The sequence below is a fragment of the Bombina bombina genome, chromosome 4 (genome assembly GCF_027579735.1).
Source record: "Bombina bombina isolate aBomBom1 chromosome 4, aBomBom1.pri, whole genome shotgun sequence".
NCBI lineage: Eukaryota > Metazoa > Chordata > Amphibia > Anura > Bombinatoridae > Bombina > Bombina bombina.
In genome coordinates, this window is record NC_069502.1 from 613927064 (window position 1) to 613945705 (window position 18642).

The window sequence follows — 18642 nt, forward strand, 5'->3', positions numbered from 1 at the left end:
TTTTCTAACCACAAGTGGCTGGCTCCAGCTACAATCTAATTAATGCTTAGCATTCTATTGTTTGATCACCCCCAGAGAGAAACGCCTAAGTGATAAGGAGAGTCAAGAGTGTCCTGTGGTTGAAGTGTTTAAGTAATATAATCCTATTGTATCATGTCAAGGGCGCTTCTCCCTTTTATCTAATGTACAACATTCTTTCCACCCCCATCTGGGGGGGGGGGGGGTCAAAAACCTGTATAAATCTGTATGCTGCCTTCAAATAAAGTGTTATTCTGTTTAAAACCTGAAAACTGGCTGGGTTGTGAATTGCTGATTCCCTATGCAGGACATTGTTCCCTGGTGTTAACCCTTGGTATCCGGTTGGTACCGTTACAATCATCTATCCTTAGAACCAGCTAAGGAGGCTGTACTGAGATATTTGTAAATTTGTAGAGCACTTTTTACAAGCCCACAGAGGAACCATTCACTATGATGGCCCTCAAAGGAAATTTTCCCTATAACCCTGTGTTATACGTTTAACTTTTCATAAAACTAGGACACAGTCACGCTTATTAACATGAGAAGTGAGCATACACAAAAATGTAACAATGTAAAAAGGCAGTGCAAAAATCAAGGAAATAACATTTAAATGAAGCCAACACTGAGTTTCTAAAAAACAAAGACTCTGAAATTATAGAAGTTCAAAAATAGGAGGTCATTATAATTTCATTGCTATATTAAAAAGTAATTTATAGCATATCGTCATTAGAATGGATGGATTAAAGTCCATCTAAAATACATTTTCCATTCCGGATCTGTATGTTTGAATTGGAAACGTTGCCATCACTTTAAATACACGCTGGCCCCCATTAATTAAGATATGGGCAAAAGTTTCCTGCCAGTTAACCTGTCTGCCTGCATTAGTGGCTATTAAAGCAACATCCACTGGCCTTATTTATTATTGGACAAGCATTTACTTATGAACTCTGTGATAATTTAAGTCAACCACCATGGCATAAGATACAGACCCCTGCTTCTTAACTTTTGGTCTCAGGCTTGCAGGAGTGTGCAAGAGAAATCTGCACCACATAGGCACAACATCTTTAATCACAATCATGAATAGATCCCATTATTGGTAAAGCAAGCAGCATGCATGTTCAAATGAAAGCACTTACTGAAACAGGCAAAATGTACATGTTTTCTTTATTTTGTATTTAATAGCTCATCAGTAATAACATGTAAGACAAATGTATCTGTTTAATGCCTTTGATGTTTGTATAATATTAACAAATTGACTTATATTTTATCAGACTATTAATTTCACATAGAAGGAATATCCTTTTGTATATGAATCAATCTGATCTTGCCCTGAAAGAGACTGCACCCTGAGTGGCACTGGCCCTTTAAAACAAGCACAGAACTTCCTCCAGCTGTTGTTTATTCTCAATTTAGTGCATTTCTGTATCTTCCATATGAAAGAAAAGTGTTTAAACATGTGGATTTTCCCTTGAAATAAATGTAATTTAAGAGCTGTTTAAATGTAAGTTGAAGGCAGCTAATACAGAGGTATAATTTGTGTACTGCTTACTGAAAGGTTGTTTCTGCTAAAAGCATATTGCCTGATAGATAAAACTACAAAAATGGAGGAGAGGGACAAGTGTCTGCAAACACAAAAAATATTTATTAAAAACAAAGTGTAATACATTTAAATGTCCTATAGTATGAAAGAAAAGAAAAAAATACAACTAGTCTGCTCCTTTAAGAAAATGTGCACTTCTGCTGAGTCATGAGTTATGCATGAAAAATACATTTTTTTGTGCAAAACAAAACCTATATAAATGTTTTTTTTTCTTTTAGTTGAAAATATGAAGCCACACAGTTCAATTGGAACAGCTTTGACACGTTGAGAGGATTTTATTATCTATTGCTTCTCAATAAAAAGATTAAAACTATTTCAAACTAACCTTATTTATGCACTAAATGAAAGTTGAAAAAATTTCTGTTTTGGGAATATGGTCAAAAGGTTAGAAGCCTGAATATAATCCTGTACTGTTTAGCTTTTCTTCTGCTTAGAGGCCCCAAGGTTACTTCGGTTTCCTGACTCACTAACAAAATCATCAAAAGTGTTAACACATATGGATTACAAACGTGCTAAGTTTTAATACGTTTTAATAAACCAGCCACCTTCTGTTTGGTTCCTGCTTTAAATGCTTGTGTAGATTAAAATAGATAGATAGATAGATAGATAGATAGATAGATAGATAGATAATAGATAGTCAGATAGAGATGGTAGGTAAAAGATAGGCAGAAAGATTAGATAGATTAGATAGATAGTAAGGTAGATATAGATAGATGATAGATATATAAATGGGTATATGTGTGTACATTTGTATGTGCATGCATACATACATACATACATACATACATACGTATGCACATACACATACATACAGATGCACAATTCCACCCAAATACATATACAACTTTAAGCCCCTCCCAGTACAACAACTTGTTATGTACCAAATTCCTTTTCATTAAAAAAATCTATATTTAATTTATTAATGTATATATGTGAGTGAAATACTTTATTTTAATGTTATACATTTGTTATAATTTTATTCTAGCCCTGACAGATCTGCTAAATGTTTCAGTATTATTTGTTGCTCTTACACACCACAGATTACCCACCACTTGTAATATGAGCGATGATAGTGCACCCTGAGCTACCCAATTCTTTTTTTTAATTCCATCCGCGCAAACATTCTCTGGTAAAACTATTTTACCATTCCCTTGTAATGCCAGATTTGTGCTATTTTAGAGCAAGGTGCAGTATGGATAGAGCACTGTGTGCGATCAGTAGCGCTCCACTTGTAATCTAAGCTAGAATTCTTTAAAATAATTGTGCAAAATGTAAGAAGGGTGATTTATACAATTGCAGTTTGCAGATATTATGTGACAATCTATATTTCTGCATTATCTCAGCATGTCTATCCCATATGATATCCCCTTGTAATGTCATTCTTTCTGTAAACTACAATAACAAGTAATCATAACAAAGGATCTTATGAGGCTAACTATTCTTTCAAGCATGTTTAGGAACAGGAGCAAAGAATAATCATAAATATTGCAATAACTGTACAAATATAACTAATATTATGCTATATTAGCCAAACATATTTTCTCAATGAATCTGCTACAATAAGGTACTAAAATGTTATGCTAGGTAAGCTAAGAACCTACAGTCGGCACTATAACAACTTAAAGGGACAGTAAACGTATTGCAAAATAAAACCACAATTGAATCCACTTTGAAGCTAAAGGGTAGGCAGGGAATTTAAAAAATAAAAATAAAAATCTTCAGATTTAATCCAATTAAAAAGATACACATACGTAAATAGAATATCTGTGGTAAGTGCAGTCAATGAATGCAGGGGAATTCTTTAGCAATACAATTACTGTCCCTTTAAGAAATGTAAGAATACCACTGCATGAGTAGTTAGAATCATATGGAACATTTAAAGGAACACACAATCCAAAATGTTTTCTTTGATGATTCAGATAGAGCAGGGGTTCTCAAAATCTTAGGAGCTGGGCCTCCCCTTCTTTTTAAAGAACATTCTAATATTTATTTTCAGCTTTAATTTGGGAAAGTTACACCTGATCCAGGAATAGTGTTTTAATTTGCACTTTGTTACTCCTGTGTTAAATGCAAGTTACTGATCAAGACAACAATCATTATGTTGTGTCTAAGGGATTTCAACCTCAGTGCCTTCCTTCCACCTACATCCCGCCCTTTGCCTTATTCCTCCACAACAAGGCAAGTGTCATTATCGGGTCTTAAAAATGTTCTATGTTTTGCCAAAGTCAGCTGCTGCTTGTGGTTTCTATAGGATAGTGTAAAGTGTCACTGCTCCAGCGTACCCCCTTATATGCTCTAGCGCCCCCTAGAGAGGCCCACCTCACACTTTGAAAACCACTGAGAGAGAGCATACAATTTAAAATTTTTTTTTTACAATTTACTCCTTGAGGCCTATTTATCAAGCCATCAACCGCAAATATGCTGGAATTCCGCAGCGTAATTGTGGAGAGCTTGATTCGCCTTATTTATCAAAGGCTACAGACCGGCAAAAGTAGAAATTTGTGACGTAACATACGATCCGCCGGTTTCAGTCCGACACAGATTGATGGTTACGTCACTACAGATGTTCCAAATGTAAAGTCGGCACTATCTGACTACTTTTGTAAGTTTACAAAAATCTACCAGATACGCTCGCCACTATTCCGGCCCAATGTACCTGTTTTTTTCAGGGCGGTGGATGCCATAGGAATCAATGGGAAAGCAGCGAAAGCTTATGTTCGCTGCTGCCCGATATCCCATTGATTACTATGGGAGGATAAAATTTAAGTTTACACCTAACACCCTAACATGTACCCCGAGTCTAAACACCCCTAATCTGCCGCCCCCTACACTGCCGCCACCTACATTATACTTATTAACTCCTAATCTGCCGCCCCCTACACCGCCGCCACCTACATTATACTTATTAACCCCTAATCTGCCGCTCCCGACACCGCCGCCACCTACATAAAGTTATTAACCCCTATCCCGCCGCTCCCGGAGCCCACCGCAACTAAATAAAGTTATTAACCCCTAAACCCCTGGCCTCCCACATCACTAGCACTTACTAAACATATTAACCCCTAAACCGCCAGCCCCCCACATCGCCATAAACTAAATTAAACTATTAACCCCTAAACCTAACAACCCCCTAACTTTATATTAAATATTAACTCATTCCTATCTTATAATAAATTTAAACTTACCTTTAGATTTAAATTAAACTATATTAAACTATTAATTAATCTACCCTAACTGTTATACTAAAATCATATTAAACTATATTAAACTAATTAATTTAATCTACCCTAACTATTATGCTAAAATTACAATAAACTATATTAAAATAATAATTAACCTACCCTAACTTTAAAACTAAAATTACAATAAACTACAAATTAAATTAACTATATAATATATTTAAACACCTTACCCTACTCAAATAATTTTAATCTACACTAAAAAATTACAGTTACAAAAAACTAACAACTAAGTTACAAAAAATAACAAACACTAAGTTACACAAAAAAATAAACACTAAGTTACAAAAAATAAAAAAGAAATTATCAAAGATTTAAACTAATTACACCTAATCTAAGGGCCATACGAAAATAAAAAAGCCCCCCAAAATAAAAAAACCCTAACCTACAATAAACTACAAATAGTCCTTAAAAGGGTCTTTTGCGGGGCATTGCCCCAAAGAAATCAGTTCTTTTATCTGTAAATAAAAAATACAAACACCCTCCCCAACAGTAAAACCCACTACCCACACAACCAACCCCCCAAATAAAATCCTAATCTAAAAAAACCTAAGCTCTTCATTGCCCTGAAAAGGGCATTTGGATGGGCATTGCCCTTAAAAGGGCATTTAGCTCTATTGCTGTCCAAACCCTAATCTAAAACTAAAACCCACCCAATACACCCTTAAAAAATCCTAACATTAACCCCAGAAGATTCACTTACAGTTTTGAAGATTCGACATCCATCCTCCAAGAAGCCGGAAGAAGTCTTCATCCAAGCTGTTGCAATCAGCTAATAGGATTGAGCTGGCATTCTATTGGCTGATTGGAACAGCCAATAGAATGCGAGTTCAATCCTATTGGCTGATTGCAACAGCCAATAGGATTTTTTCAACCTTAATTCTGATTGACTGATAGAATTCTATCAGCCAATCGGAATCTAAGGGACGCCATCTTGGATGACGTAAATTTAAAGGAACCTTCATTCCGAAGAAGCCGTCGTCAGAAGAGGATGCTCCGCGTCGGATGTCTTGAAGATGGAGCCGCTCCGCGCCGGATGGATGAAGATAGAAGAGGCCGTCTGGGTAAAGACTTCTGCGGGCTTGGATAAAAACTTCGGACACTTGAATGAAGACTTCTGCCGGCTTCTTGGAGGATGGATGTCGGATCTTCAAAACTGTAAGTGAATCTTCTGGGGTTAGTGTTAGGATTTTTTAAGGGTGTATTGGGTGGGTTTTAGTTTTAGATTAGGGTTTGGGCTGCAATAGAGCTAAATGCCCTTTTAAGGGCAATGCCTATCCAAATGCCCTTTTCAGGGCAATGGGGATTTTAGGATTTTTTAGATTAGGATTTTATTTGGGGGGTTGATTGTGTGGGTGGTGGGTTTTACTGTTCAGGTGTGTTTGTATTTTTTCTTTACAGGTAAAAGAGCTGATTTCTTTGGGGCAATGCCCCGCAAAGGGCCCTTTTAAGGGCTATTTGTAGTTTATTGTAGGCTAGGGTTTTTTTTATTTTGGGGGGGCTTTTTTATTTTCATAGGGCCCTTAGATTAGGTGTAATTAGTTTAAATCTTTGATAATTTCTTTTTTATTTTTTGTAACTTAGTATTTATTTTTTTGTGTAACTTAGTGTTTGTTATTTTTTGTAACTTAGTTGTTAGTTTTTTGTAACTTTGTAATTTTTTAGTGTAGATTTAAATTATTTGAGTAGGGTTAGGTGTTTACATATATAATATAGTTAATTTAATTTGTAGTTTAATGTAACTTTAGTTTAAAAGTTAGGTTAGATTAATTTTTATTTTAATATAGTTTAATGTAATTTTATTATAATAGTTAGGGTAGATTAATTATTAGTTTAATATAGTTTAATGTAATTTTATTATAATAGTTAGGGTAGGTTAATTATTAATTTAATATAGTTTAATGTAATTTTAAAGGTAAGTTTAAATTTATTATAAGATAGGGATGAGTTAAAATTTAATATAAAGTTAGTGGGTTGTTAGGTTTAGGGGTTAATAGGTTAATTTAGTTTATGGCGATGTGGGTGCTGGTGGTTTAGGGGTTAATAACTTTATTTAGTTGCGGTGGGATCCGGGAGCGGAGGAATAGGGGTTAATAACTTTATTAGAGTGGTGGCAGTATAGGAGGTGGCAGATTAGGGGTTAATACGTATAATGTAGGTGGCGGCGGTGTAGGGGGCAGCAGATTAGGGGGTATTAACATAATGTAGGTGGTGTTGGGCTCCGGGAGCGGAGGAACAGGGGTTAATAACTTTATTAGAGTGGCGGCGGGGTCCGGGAGCGGTGGTTTAGGGGTTAATAACTTTATTTAGTTGCGGGAGGGTCCGGGAGCGGCGGGATAAGGGTTAATCACTTTATTTAGTTGCGGCTGGGTCCGGGAGCGGCGGGATAGGGGTTAAACAGTTTAGTATAGTGGCGGTGCTTAGTGACATTATACAAATAAAGCTGGGAAAAAGCAGCGAGATCAATGACTGTTAGTTAACAACAGTCCGCTGCTCATCGCCCCGTACTTGGTGCGCGGCTTTTTGACAGCTTTTTTGTTAAATATGGAGAACGTATTCAGGTCCGCAGCAGCGAAGTTAGGCGATGTCAGGCAAGCGTATTGGTGCCGGCGAATACAGCACAGTTGACAGCTTTATAAGTAGGCCCCCTAGTCTCAAATTTTCTTCAGTCTATTAGTATCCTTTGCTGAAATGGAGGGAGGTAGGCACATGAGTGGGCACATGTCTGGTGCACTATATGGCATCAGCTTTGCCAAAAGAGCACTAGATTGAAGCAGTGTTTGCTTCCATTTTGTGATCCAGACCCTTGCTCCCTACCTACCTAGGTATGCTCTTCAACAAAGAATACTATGAGGATGAACCAAATTTTATAACAAGAAGTAAATAGGAAACTTTCTTTTTAATTGTATGCCGTATCTGAATCATCAAAGAAAAATGTGGAACCTAGTAGATTTTTTGATAAATACAAGTGTATCCCCTAAAGAGCCATTCCAGGCAAAATTTAAAGTAACTGTCTAGTCAAAATTAAACTTTCATGATTCAGATAGGGCATGCAATTTGAAACAGATATAAATAGATTAGATTTTATATAACAAATGTAAAACATACATACGGTGAAAAGTTAACAATCTTACACTTGGACGTCTCCAAGTATTAAAATAATATAATTTTAAAATGATACAATGAATATCAGCAACATATGCTAAAGTTTAACATACCCAATGTCTAAAAACCATCACAGTTTAAAAGAACTGGACATATGGCAATGTTAATGCCAGCTAGAATCAAAGTTTATTTGACTGCCTGTGTGCACACATGAATTACTATGGCAGGCTATTCAGTGTTCTTCTTACATACAGATTGTCGTTATTGAGAAAGTCCGTTCGGACTGTTCGTCAATTAAAGTTGTGATCCTCAAAATCTCCTTATACCATCACCTTCTGTATATTTTGGAAGTATGATTAAAGCAAGTATTTGTACAGTACCTTAGGTCAGGAAACACTTCAGCAGTTACAAACCAGAGCTTGGTACCTGTACACAGGCTTCCTCTCGGCATTCTCCCATCGAGTGTCTAGCTTGGTTACGTGACAGTATCTTACCTCACATAGGGGAACTCTGAATAAAGTGTTACACTGCTTCCCATAGGTGTTGTATTATCGTGGTGTATACGTTCAGGTTGGATAATTTTCAAAAGTATCCTTTTTCTCCCTGCTCTTCAGTGCTTAAATACGCAAAAAATAAATATGTGGAAAATACTTTTGTAATCCGGATTTCTCAGTTCCGAAACAATATAGCAGAGACAACTACTTATGAAAACTGCTCAAACATTTGACGCGTTTTGCCCTATCAGTGGGCTTTCTCAAGATAAGTTTTAGCAGTCTTTTTGGCTCCTTATAAAGCTAGAAATACTAGCCCATTCTAGAAGTAACCCCCTAAAAAGGCTATCTAAAAGAACCTACTATAAAAATTGTCCTGAAAAGGGCATTTATTTGGGCATTGCCCTTAGAAGGGCATTTAGCTCTTTTGCGGCCCAAAAAGAATAAAAAAACCTATTCTAAAAATTAATCAGCCAAAAAGAGCCTATCATTAAACCCAAAAGATGGTACTCACCAAACTTTAATCCGGCAGTCCATCTTCATCCCTGCGGTGGTCTTCTATCTTCATCCATCTTCTTTTCTTCTTCTTTTCGGATCTTCTGTCTCCGATATCCTCTTCATGCGGTCACCTACCACACGCTGAATTTTAAATACAAGGTACCCCCTTTATATAAAAAAGAAAAAGAAAAAATTGCCAGTGAATATAATATTAAAATTTCCTTTTATTAAATTCCATAAGTAAAACACTGAGGGACAGTGCCCCTTGAGCTTGAAAAGATTGAGATTAAAAAGACTGACGCATTTCGGCAGGGTGCCATACTCATAGTCTCATAAAAACAGAGTGATCGGCTTAGTCTTTAAAAACAAACTCTGGCCTCTGATTGGCTAAAAACATTTAACCATAATTTTAAAGGTACAGGAGCATGCAAAGGGAGTATGGATCAATTGACAAACAATTAAGTGGGCAGCCAAATTATTAATAGGCTTGGTGATATATAGATATATGACATACATAAATACAGTTTCAATAATATATTACATCATTTACCATTATGACAATAGCTATTCATAAACAATCCTCATATATATGTGTATAATTTAAAACCATATAACAATATTTAATATGCTAACACCCCCTAAAATTCCTAATTGGAAAACAAGCATGTCTACATAAAGAAAAGTACAACATCTTATTTGAGCTGTGGCTTTCCAGCCTATATAGAGGACATTAGGAATATTTAGTGCCCTATAGTGGGAGTATGGAAAACTCGTTAGACAATACGAGTATAAATGTAATTGGTCATGTAATTATAGAACAGAACCATATGACTATAAGTTATGGGGCAATAGCGATAAATAAATACAATGCTGGAATGTTACATATGAAGATGGAATATACTCAATAAATCATTGTTGACCAAGAAATGCAAAAAGGGGGGAGGGAGGTTACAAGTCATATGCTCCATTTTAAAATACAAAATACAAAATAGATACAACCATTGCATTTCAAAAAGAGAGAGAGAGGGATGTGATAACCATCAAAGCTCAGCACCAATAATTGATGAAGTCATATTCGGAGTTCAGACCAAAAGGAATCTTGGTTTGAAGCCTAAAAATCCAGTATATCTCTTGTCTGGAAAGTGCTTGAAACTTATCACCTCCTCTTTATTGACCCCACACCTTCTCTTTGACCATCCATTTCAGAGTATCACAATTCTTATTGTGTTTAGTGACAAAGGGATCCACCACTGGAGTACTACTCTTGCCCACATTGATAGTCGATAGGTGTTCACATATGCGGGAATATACTTCCCTTGTCGTTAATCCGACATATTGAAGTTTACAAGAGGAGCACCACAGTAGGTAGCTAGAATATGTCGATCGACAGTTTAAACAGGAGTTAACAGCAAAAGTTTCCCCTGTTACAAAAGATTGAAAGGTTGAATCAATGTGGACATGTTCACAGGTTTTACATTGTGTATAGCCACACCTAAAGGTCCCTTTGTGTCTCAGCCAGGAAGAGGATGGTATAGCCGATACTGGTTTTCTTAGTTGGGGTGGAGAAACCAAACTCCCAATGGTCTTGTTCCTCCTATAGGAGAACCTACAACCTTTCTTAACCATATCTACAAGACCATCCTCAGCTGCCAATAAGTGGAAATGCTTTCGTATTATTCCACAAATATCCCACTATTGGGCAGAGTAGTCCGTTACAAAGGTAACCCTGTCTGAATTCCCCATGTGGGTTACCTTTGTAACAGACTACTCTGCCCAATATAAGGATATTTTTGGAATAATACAAAAGCATTTCCACTTATTGGCAGCTGAAGATGGTCTTGAAGATATGGTTTAAGGCTGTGACACACTGCAAGCGGAGCGGTGCGCAGCGTGTAGATGCAGCTGTGCGCGCTCAGTGTGTCCTGCCTTTTCATCTCTGAGCACTCTGCTGCGTCAGGTTGTGTAGCTAAGCACTCAGAGATGAAATAATTAAACTTCAGAAGCGATGCAACGCGGTACGAAGCAGCTGCATCGCCTCGCGCCGCATCGCTTGCAGTGTGTCACAGCCTTAAGAAAGGTTGTAGGTTCTCCTATAGGAGAAACAAGAGCATTGGGAGTTTGGTTTCTCCATCCCAACTAAGAAAACCAGTATCGGCTATACCATCCTCTTCCTGGGGGCTTTAGTTTTAATATTTATTGTTTTTTTGGGGTTTTTTTTCTTTTATGCTCTTACAAATAAAATATTCAGCCTTAGTTCAGTCTTTTTCAACCAGTCTTTGCTTAAAGAGACATTAAACCTAATTTTGTTTTTCATGATTCAGATAGAACATATCTTTTTAAACAGCTTTCCAATGTACTTCTATTTGCAAATCTGCTTTGTTCTTTTGGTATCCTTTGCTGAAGGAGTAGTAATGCGATACTGGGAGCTAGCTGAAAACATCAGGCAACCCAATGCTCCTGAGCCTAGCTAGGTATGATTAACAAAAAAGGATTCAAAGAGAATTAAGCAAATTAGATAATATAAGTAAATTTAAAAAGTTGTTTAAATTCAGAAGCTCTATTTGAATCATGAAAAAAAAAGTTTCATGCTCCTTTAAATCACTTAGGGCCAAATTACAGGGGAGCGGTGTTCAATGCTCCGCTCGCATGCTAATTCCGCTAGAAGTTAGCTTGTTGCATGTTTCGGGCAGCACTCGTATTCAAGTTGAGATTAAAACGTTTTTGTTTGCGTGCTAACCCAATGCTTGCAAAAAGCCGGTTAGAATATTGCGATTGCTGTAACCTATTCTCCTATAGAAGTCAATTGAGCGTGCAAACCCAATTGCATATTCTCAAGTGTGCTGACCCGACATGAAAATATGAATATTTCACATTTCAATGTTCTTCACATAGCAGAATATGTTCTATTTATTCATAAATACATATATATATATATACATAGATCTGATGTATCCTTTTGTGCAATTCTATATCTATACATACGGTATATATATATATAGATGATTATATATAGTTATAGATATATATAGGAATATCTATTTATAAATACATAGAACATATTCTGATATGTGCAGAACATTGGAATGTTAAATATTTACAGTAAATACACAATATAACACAATGAAAAATAAAAGCATATTTATTAAATATTTATATTTAATCTACTTTAATGCAAAGGGCTCCAATGCACTTATATGTCTATATATGTATACATATGTATTTATGTGTTTACACGTGTATATATGTATGTAAATACATATATACACATATAAATACATAAATACATATGTACACAAACACACATATATATATAAATATATATATTTATTTGTATTAATATATATATAAATATATATATATATATATATATATATATATATATATTAATGTATCCCTATGTTAAAGCTCTTTGCCTGCCATTAAACTTCATATCTTTCAGCCCTTATAACTTTTTTGTGCAAATATTTTTTTTAAATAATTTTTATCAGACAGTGTTATCATGAGTGTTAATGAGTGTGAGTGTGTACTTTGTAATATATGTTTTTTTATGATGTGTTTTGTGACACTTTTTTGTTTTGTGAAACAGTTAACCAGAGCTCTGTGGACGCGCTTTCCTGATGCGTGTTAACTTCAATAGGGCTCAAACGATTGCGTTACTTTCAACTTGTAACACGAGCGCTACATCTGATTGACGATAAACCCCTTTTCGCTTGTGCGTAATTGTTGGCACACCACTAGTAATCTTGCCCTTAGTTTGCTGTGCACTCATCCACTGTTTCCTTTGAGAATGTTTCAAACACACTTTTCATGTTATAGCCAGCTGACTCTATTACATCAAGAGCTTAAGAACACATTATATAATTATGGAATTAGATTCAGGAACATCACATTTTGTACTTTGTTTTGAAGAATATTTTTTTACAATCATAAATGGGTGTTTTCAGTTAATAAAGTGAGCTATTCAAAATGCTAAGTATTATTGCTCAATTGGTCTGACAAACATCCCACGTCAAGATTTGTTTTGCCATTACTGAGTTCCTAGAGGATCTGTGGAGATTGTCTGACCTGAGTTCAGATTTCTCCAGCTCTCTCTGCCAATGAGACTCGAGGAGCCAAAAAAGCAGAGCAGATCAAAGTCAGCCTTGTTCTAATATCCACTGACTACAAGCTGGTAGTTTATGCTGTGCACTGTGCAGTCATGTGATGTTTACAAGCTTGGGATGGCTATCTTCTAGGAATTGCTTTATTAGAACACCAAACCCATTTAACCGCTGTCTTTTACCGACCCCTAATTCCCAGAATTCTATTCTGGAACTCAGTATAGCCCTGAGAGAAATGCCAGTGTCATGGACAACCAATCTTGCAGCAATGTTCAACTGCTTTTGCTTCCCTTGCACCAATCTAGACTCTGGTGACCGGAGTCTTAACAGTTAATTACATTATGTCAATTTGATAAGAAATTAGGGGCATTTAGGAGAGAATTAACTGAGACAAATCACATGAATCCCTAGGCAGTTTTTATTTATGTGTGCTAGATAACAAATGGAAACAGACAGGAATTACAAACTGATCAGTCATTGACCCTTTGTTCAATTCTTTTTCCTGCTTTATTTTTTTCCCTGAACCTCTCTTTCTCTAAAGCCCTCTTCTTCTACTCTGTTCTACCCTTGACAAAACAAGTATCTAAAAAAATATGTTTGTCCCAATATTTGTAGTAAGACAAGCAAAACACTCAGCATGCATAAACCTTATCGGAGTAGATTTTAATTTTACATTTATATTAAACAGTAGATAAGTGCTTCTTTTATTGATGTATTCAAAACAAAGATTAATTTGAGAATAATATGCAGATGTATGGGTTTTTAAAAAAATTTTTTTAGTTTAAATATATAATATAACATAAGTGTAAATGTTTAGTTTCTATAACACATTTTAGTTTATATAAAGTAATGGGCACAGCCATGTTGGAACCTAGGTTTTCTACTTATCAATCTATTCTGCTGACGAAAATTTAGGAACAGATATAAAACAGGCTCTAAAAGAGTGAATATAGGATTGTTAAAGTAACAATCTAACCATGTTTCCAGACAGCCTTGTTTACAGTCTCTTTCATTACCTGTTTTATAGAGGATCTGTCCCATATTATCCTCAGCAGAAGAGATAGATAAGGGGAATACTTAGGTTCTAAGAAAGTGAAGCCCATTACTTTATAGAGGCTCAATAGAATTGAGTAAAATAGCAATTTTCAAATGGGACAAAATAAATAATGAAAATATATTGCAATTGTTTTTTACATATAATAAAATAATTTATTTTACATTACAATCTCAAACTTTTGCTTTATACTGCTACTATCATTTGACAATTTTACTTTTTCAGTTATATTATATATACAATGCCTTGCAAAAGTATTCACCCCCCTTGGCATTTTTCGTGTTTTGTTGCCTCAGAACCTGGAATTAACATGGGTTGTTCGAGGATTTGCATCATTTAATTTACAGAACATGCCCACAACTTTAAAGATGGTTTTTTTTTTTGTATTATTGTGAAGCAAACAACAAATAAGACAAAATAACAGAAAAAGTCAATGTGCATAACTATCCGCCCCCCTAAAGTCAATACTTTGTAGAGCCACCTTTTGCGGCAATCACACCTCCAAGTCGCTTTGGATAAGTCTCTATGAACTTGCCACATCTTACCACTGGGATTTTTGCCCATTCCTCCTCGCAAAACTGTTCCAGCTCCTTCAAGTTGGGCTTGTGAACAGCAATCTTTAAGTCTGACCACAGATTTTCTTTTGGATTGAGGTCTGGGCTTTGACTAGGCCATTCCAACACATTTACATGTTTCCCCTTAAACCACTCAAGTGTTGTTTTAGCAGTGTGTTTGGGGTCACTGTCCGGCTGGAAGGTGAACCTCTGTCCTAGCCTCAAATCACGCACAGAGTGGTACAGGTTTTGCTCAAGTATATCCCTGTATTTAGCACCATCCATCTGTCCCTCAACTCTGACCAGTATCCCAGTCCCGGCTGGTGAAAAATATCCCCACAGCATGATGCTGCCACCACCATGTTTCACTCTGGGGATGGTGTTCTTTGGGTGATTTGATGTGTTGGGTTTGCACCAGACATAGCATTTTCTTTGATGGCTGAAAAGTTAAATTTTAGTCTCATCAGACCAGAGCACCTTCCTCCATACATTTTGGGAGTCTCCCACATGCCTTTTCGCAAACTCAAAAGGTGCCATTTTGTTTTTTGCTGAAAGTAATGGCTTTCTTCTGGCCACTCTGCCATAAAGCCCAACGCTATGGAACGTACGGCTTATTGTCGTCCTATGTACAGATACTCCAGTCTCTGCTGTGGAACTCTGCAGCTCCTCCAGGGTTACCCTTGGTCTCTGTGCTGCCTCTCTGAATAATGCCCTTTTTGCCCGGTCCGTGAGTTTTGGTGGGCGGCCGTCTCTTGGCAGGTTTGCTGTTGTGCCATGTTCTTTCCATTCGGTTATGATAGATTTGATGGTGCTCCTGGGGATCATCAAAGATTTGGATATTTTTTATAGCCTAACCCTGACTTGTATTTCTCAACAACATTGTCCCTTACTTGTTTGGCGAGTTCCTTGGTCTTCATGGCAGTTTTTGGCTAGTAGTGCCTCTTGCTTAGGTGTTGCAGCACCTGGGGCCTTTCAAAAAAGGTGTGTATATGTAATGACAGATCATGTGATACTTAGACTGCACACAGGTGGACATCATTTCACTAATTAAGTGACTTCTTAATTCACCCCCCTTGACCTTGATTACCTTCGGAAGGTAATCAAGGTCAAGGGGGGTGAATACTTTTGCAAGGCTTTGTATGTCATATCTATACATTTTATTTAATTCTTGTATGGTATGGATGGAATGATTATACTGAATCCTGTGCATATATTATTCTTTCATGCAGTGTTACAATACTGGATAGTATGTATCTGCTTCCGGTAAATGCTGAAGCATTAGGAAACACTGTTAACATGTGTATGTGAATGATCATATTGGTATATTTATGTGAACTGAGATTGGATATCTGATTTACTTATAAAGTGTATTTTTACAAGTATTGCCATATATAGATCTGAGGATTTACAACTCTGCAGTAATTAATATTGATTGAATTAAATTATGTTAATGTGTGAGGTTTGTTTTGATCATGGGACCCCCAACTCATCAATAGTGGATTACTCTGATTTGTTGGAAGGATTATAAAAGTGCTATGTCTGTGGGCAGGGTCTCACCTTTGTCAAAGCTAATTGTGAAACGTGTGCCTGATGTTTCTGTCTCACCAACCTTAAGTGTACATCGGATTAGGGAAATTATGTGATTACAATCAAGTTTTTTCTAGTGTGGTAGGAATTTGAGTTACAATTTGCAAAAGGAACACCCATTACTTTTTGAATGATTATTGCTTTTAGATATGGGAGGATAGTAAGTGTCCACACCCCTTATTTCACCCAATTTTAGGTGTTGCTTTATAGGGGCCGATTGTTCATCGGTCTATCCGACATGATCCGCTCAGCGGATCATGTCCGACAGACATCGATGAATGCCGACAGCATACGCTGTTGGCATTTATCATTGCACTAGCAGTTCTTGTGAACTGCTTGTGCAATGCTGCCCCCTGCAGATTTGCGGCCAATCGGCCGCTAGCATGTGGTGTCAATCAGCCCGATCGTATAGGATTGGGCGGATTGATATCCGCAGCCTCAGAGCAAGAGGACCAGTTATGGAGCAGTGGTTTTAAAGGTACACTCAATCAAAATTAAACTTTAATTATTCAGATAGAGCATGCCATTTTAAACAACTTTCCAGTTTACTTCCATTAACTAAATGTGCACAGTCATTTAATAATTAAACTTTTTGAGTCACCAGCTCCTACTGAGCATGTGCAAGAATAAGTGTGTATGCATTTGTGAATGGCTGATGGCTGTCACATGGCATGTGTATGCATTTGTGATTGGCTGATGGCTGTCACATGGTACAGGGGGAGTGGGAAAAGACATAACTTTTAAAATTGTCAGAAAAAAAAATCTACTACTCATTTGAAGTTCAGACTAAGTGCTATTGCATTATCTTGTTATATTGCATTTGTTGATTATGCAAATCTACTGTGTTGATTGGTCCTTTAAGACCACTGCTTCATAACTGCTGTTTCCAGCAAGACTGAAAGGCATCAAGCTCCATTCGGAGCTTGATAATTCGGCCCCTAAGTCTTCAATAGGCACTATATTTAGGGATATTTACAATAATGGAGATTGTTATCAATGTTTGTGCACCCCACTAATTATATTGAAAGTAAGATTGGTAATGCATCAATTTGTTAATGTTTTTAATTTTTTTGTTTCCTTTTTGGATTTTAATATTTCTTTTAAAAGTTAAATTTTATGTCATTTCTCCCAATTATGTACACTGTGATTCTCACTGTATCATTTATATGAATTAAAAGGATAGTAAAGTCAAAATGAAACGTTCATAATTCAGATAGACCATGAAGTTTTAAGCAGCTTTCCAAATTACTTTTTTGGGGTTTCATGGACCTTTAAAATGTAGGCAAAAAGGATGATTTTCTTGATTTTTTTTAAATATTTCATCCATTTATAGCATTCAACTTGGTTATTAAATGTTGGTAATTTTACACTGAGGAGGTGTGAGATACAGTGTGAGGGATTTGTGACCCTTTAATGTCTAATCATGTCTGATAAATTTCCCTACTATGCAAAAATCACCTGACAACACCATATTTCAATCCCAAAACAACCATTTAATTGATATGTGTCAGCAATATTTAATCAGAACATGTGTATTTCCTACATCTGGTATTGCTAAAAACGTTATCAGCAACAGAACAATCGTTTTGCGCATTTCTCAGAACAATGCTGAACTACCTTGAAACAGTAATAAGCACTGCAAGGGTCAACTGCTTCTGTATGAAGGATGACACGCAGGCATCTACTGCTTTCCTTCACTGTCAAGGACCTTAAAGGGACATTCCAGACAAAATTGAAATCCACATGGATGCATTTCAGTTTTGAATAGAAGTATTTTTGTAATATACATGTATTGACAAAAATGCTTCTTATAAAAGCTATAGCTGTTACAAATGTGTATTTAAGTATGCACAGTGCACCATAATTTTAAGCCCAACACTTGCTCAGATAGCCTAAAGTGTGTGTACCATCTGATAATGACTCAAATTGCTGACATAATAATACAAGCCTCACTGGCACTCTGAGCAGCTGCAGTATTTAAAATGAGAATATCCAGTTATGCATCACAAGAACGTGCAGAGAAAAATGTTGACACTAAAACAGTGATAAGTCCTACTAGAAGCATTTTGTCAAAACATGTCAAATATATTTCTATTCAAAGATGTCATTTATCTATGTGCATTTACATTTTGACCGGAATGTCCCTTACTGCCCTCTGCACTTTGAGGGCTACCAGTCCTCTATCCCTTGTCAGTTATATATGACCACAGGGGATGTCAAACTGAAGCAAGTCACCCAACTCTGAAATCAGAGTTTTTATTGCTTTAGAAACATACATAATAATGTTATGGTAATATGTATTATTTTTTACTCATTTTCATCCTAAATTGCAAACACCTTACATTTTAATTTTCTAGTTTTCAATTACAAATGGAAAACAGATATATAAAATCTTA